The sequence below is a fragment of the Mesocricetus auratus genome, unplaced genomic scaffold, assembly GCF_017639785.1.
Source record: "Mesocricetus auratus isolate SY011 unplaced genomic scaffold, BCM_Maur_2.0 Super-Scaffold_4256, whole genome shotgun sequence".
Classification (NCBI taxonomy): domain Eukaryota; kingdom Metazoa; phylum Chordata; class Mammalia; order Rodentia; family Cricetidae; genus Mesocricetus; species Mesocricetus auratus.
This window is the reverse complement of record NW_024429182.1, coordinates 48,919,174-48,923,855: the sequence shown is the minus strand read 5'-3', so window position 1 is coordinate 48,923,855 and position 4,682 is coordinate 48,919,174.

Genomic DNA, 4,682 nt, shown 5'->3' with positions numbered 1-4,682 from the left:
TTCTCCCTCTGTCACTGTTTCTTGTTTCAACACTATGGAAGCAGAAGCACACACTAACACACACCAATGGTCACCCGGCCAGCAGATGTGTAAATATTTTGAGAAGTGGGTAATTGGTTGTACTCCCTTGCTGTAAAAACAACAGGAACAATGCAACTGCTTCATTTCAGGGACAAAGAAAATTGTGGATCTTTAAGAGATTGTGATAAACAAAGAGATTATAATATCTATGTAAAAGCTTGTTACCAGAGCCATTAAGAGTCAAAGTCTGGGCTCTGGTGGTCCTGACAGAGTAGACTGTGTGTCCTGCTCCCTGTATGGAAAATAAACTCATAGCAGCTGAAGGGATGGCTCAGTGGTTAAGAGCACAGACTGCTCTTCCAGAGCGTCTGTGGTGATACTTATGATTTAGTAAAGCTTGTCTGAGGATTCAGAAAGCAAAGTCAGTCACAAGTCATAGAAGCCAGTCACACACCTTTAATCCCAGGACTCAGGATTCAGAGGTGGATGGATCTCTGACAGTTCAAGGCCACATTGACTACACGAAATTGATCCAGTGGTAAGAGAAACGGCTCACACAAAGATGATCTCAGCACTTGGGATCACCCTCCTTTAGTCCCAGCTCCAGAGGTATAAAAGATAGGAACAGGGTCTCAGATCTAAAACTCATTCTTTAGCCACATTAAGGATAGGAAGACATTGAAGTCTCAGGATTCTTTGCATCCACACAGAGAAGAGGCACCACTCTGAGGCTTGGTGAAGAGCTCATGAATCAGTCTTTCAGCCTGAGCTAGAGGTAAGAGCTAGTTACCAACTGCTTTGCTTTTCTGATCTTCAGCTTGGAGCTTGAACCCCAATATCAGTCTCTGAGTCTTTTATTTTTCGTGTTATATTGGTGCCCACTTTTTTTTTTTTCCGAGACAGGATTTCTCTGTATTGTTTTGGAAGCTGTCCTGGAACTCGCTCTGTAGACCAGGCTGGCCTCGAACTCACAGAGATCCTCCTACCTCTGCCTCCCGAGTGCTGGGATTAAAGGCGTGCGCCACCAAAGCCCGGCTAGTGTCCAAAGTTAAAGTATAAATTCACGAAAAGCTGCTTTGAGGCCACGGGCCCAGGCCCAAGCCTGAGCTGCAGGCAGGACTCCCACCTGAGTCTCTGCCCAACCAGGTAGGTTTTCTTCTCAAATCTTTGAGCAAGTGTGGGTTTTTTCAGTTGTAGTTTTTCTTAACAGTCTTCAGCTGTCACCCAAACTCAGCAGGCTTTTGGGTTTTTCCTACAACCCCTCTCCTCAAGCTATCAGGAGAGGTACAAACTTTCACGAAAAGACTCAAGATCAGGCTATTCCCTGGTCCCTGTCTTTCTTTTCTGTAGCAAATGTAGGAAATGCAGATGGTAACTTTGTTAGCATTTAAGACCATTTGTTCCAATTGGAGGACTCCAGGCCAGCACCTTATACACTGTATCTGAACGTTCTGTATCAAGTCAAGAACCATTATTTACCAGACCAGAACCCTATTGAGTCTCACTGTATCATTCAGTCTGGCCTAAAACTCACTATGTAGACTGAGCTGGCCTTGAACTCACAGTAATCCTCTTGGCTCAGTCTTTCTCAACCCCCAGTACACAAGAGGGTTGGGACCACAAGTGTGCACCATCAGTTCAGCTGACATGGGAGAGACAAAAGGAGAGATATGGGTGAATTCTCAGAGACTTCCCCAACAGAGGAAGCAAGAGTGGGGGTTCTTTGATACAGTTAAGGGGAGTTGCTTGACCTCATCTCTTGTCATTTGTGTGGGATTCATGTCTATAGAAGTAAGCAGACATCTCACAATCTTGTTAAGTAGTAAGTTTTCTATCCAGTTATCTTTCTTGAGACTGGACATTTGAGGTAAGACCATGGGTCACTGGGTGTTATACTCTAGATGTTTCTGTGAAGGCATTAAAAGACACGGGGCAGGCTCCAAGTAGTTAGGTAGGGTTTATTGTTAGGGCAGTTTTGTTTTTATTTCTGGCATTTGCGCATACATTTTGCCTATTTATTTACTAGATTTTATTTTGTTTGTACATATGTGTGAGAAGGGGTGGGGAAAGTGTGCCTGCCTATGCACAGGACAATTTGGGGGTTCTCAGTTCTCTCCTACTTTTTTTTAGTTAATGTGTGTGCCCATGTGAGTTTATGTGCTATGTGCCTTCAGAGGGCAGAGAGCATCGGCTCCCCTGGAGCTGGAGTTACAGATGATGAGCCCCTGTGTGGTTCTGGAAACCATACCCGAGTCCTCTGGGAGACTGCCTGTTCTTAAGCACTCAGGCGCCTCTCCACCTTGGTTTTAAGGCAGGGTTTTTCCTGTTGTTTCTGCCATTGAACTTTTGATAAAAGCTACAGTGTGACTCTCCTGTCTCTCTTCCCATCCTCCATACCAGTTCTGGAATTATAGAACTCATTTGGCTTAAACAAAATGTACTGGGGCTGGCTAGATGGCTCAGCAGTCATGAGCACTGGCTGTTTTCCTAGAGGACCAGGGTTAGATTCCCTGCAAACACATGGCAGTTTACAACTGTCTGTCACTCCATTTCCAGGGCATCTGACACCCTCTCCTGGTTTCTGTGGGTAACACGCATGCATGTAGTGCAAAGACAGACAGAATACACATAAAGGGAAATAATATTGTAGTGATATATTATTTATGATTTATTAAAACTTGCCTGAGGAGCCGGGCGTTGGTGACGCACGCCTTTAATCCCAGCACTCGGGAGGCAGAGGCAGGCGGATCTCTGTAAGTTCGAGACCAGCCTGGTCTACAAGAGTTAGTTCCAGGACAGCCTCCAAAGCCATGCAGAGAAACCCTGTCTTGAAAAACCAAAAAGAGCCGGGCATTGGTGGCGCATGCCTTTAATCCCAGCACTTGGGAGGTAGAGGCAGGCGGATCTCTGTAAGTTCGAGACCAGCCTGGACTACCAAGCGAGTTCCAGGACAGCCTCCAAGGCCACAGAAAAACCCTGTCTCGAAAAAACAAAACAAAACAAACAAACAAAAAAACAAAAACAAACAAAAAAAAACTTGCCTGAGGATTCAGAAAGCAAAGTCAGCCACAAGCCACAGAAGCCAGGCACACACCTTTAATCCCAGCAGCTAGAAGCTAGGAGGTGGTGGTACACACCTTCAATCTTAAGACGCAGGATTAAGAGGTGCTGCTGTCCAATGGACATATTTACTAGGCTAACCCACCGGGATTGTCATCAGTGCATTCTGCTGGAGAGAAACCACATTTGCAAAGCCTTGGGGATACCTGCCTTTTGAATAGTCACTGTCATCTCTGAAATGCCCTTGTGAAGCCATGGTGCTCCCCCTTTCCCATAGTGGGATTTGTCTCCCAAAATCACAGCAGTGTATTAATCAATTATTGGACACAACTCCTTCTTGTACTTGTAACTGGCTAACCATGGGGCCGTGGTGTGGAAGTATTCATACAGTCAAGGAAATCTTCATAGTCAAATCTACATAACTTAGAAGCTAGCAGCCTACAATTATCTCCTATGGCAGGACACCTGGCAAGGAGAGGAGCCTTGCAAACAAACCACATGCAGAGCTTCAAAAGACAAGAGACACAAACGTCTGCCCCCACTGACAAGCAGGACTGGATGGCACCAGTGGACTCAGGAAAGTACAGTCTACTAGCCCGAGGCTGGGCTGGAAGCTGCAGCCCCCAGATCTCAGGATCTCACTCACATAGCTTCCCCCCTTTGATCTAGTGTTGAGAATTGAGCCCTGCTCCTCTGCAAGTGCACCAAGTGCTGACCATCTTTCCAGTACCCTTATCTGGATTTTTATGTGGATTCTAGGAATTTTAACTCAGGTCCAGGCTTGTATGGAAAGCACTTTTACACACTGAGCCTTTTGGGACTGGATATTACTATAATGCCCAAGCTGGTCTCAAATGTAAAGCAGAAGTTAGCAAACTTTGGCCTTACACCAAATCCAGGCGTTTTGTTTAGTTCTTAAGAAAAGTTTGGACCTTTTTTTTTTTTTTTTGGTTTTTCGAGAAAGGGTTTCTCTGTGGCTTTGGAGGCTGTCCTGGAACTAGCTCTTGTAGACCAGGCTGGCCTCAAACTCACAGAGATCCACCTGCCTCTGCCTCCCAAGTGCTGGAACTAAAGGTGTGCGCCACCATGACCTGGCTGGTAAAATTTTTTATATGAAAAAAAAATCAAAAGAAGAGTATTTGGTGACATATGCAAATAATAAAAAACTAAAAGTTCAGTGTACACACTAGTTTTTCTAGAACACAGGGGTTTTCATTCAGGTACTGTAGCATCTATGGCTTCGTTCTTGCTTCAGTGTCACAGTCCAGAAGTCCTCAGCATCAGTATTTGCTACCTGTCCTCTTCAATGTGTTAGTCATTGTGCTGAAACATTCTATATGCTCCTCAGTTATGGTCTCATCTGGTTAATAGTCTGCTCTTTGTCCTGTATTCACGCTCTCTTTTGGTGCTGGGGATCAAACCCAAGGCCATATTCTGCTCATGCTGTGGTGCTGAGCTACACTCCCAGTCCTTTCCAAACCTTCTGCCTTGAAACTTTGTGCTGCTTCTACTTTGCCCTTGTTTTAGGTCACATGACTAGCTTTGACCAATAGGAATTTAAATAGAAGACTGACCTGTGAGTGCAATGTGACACGCTCTCT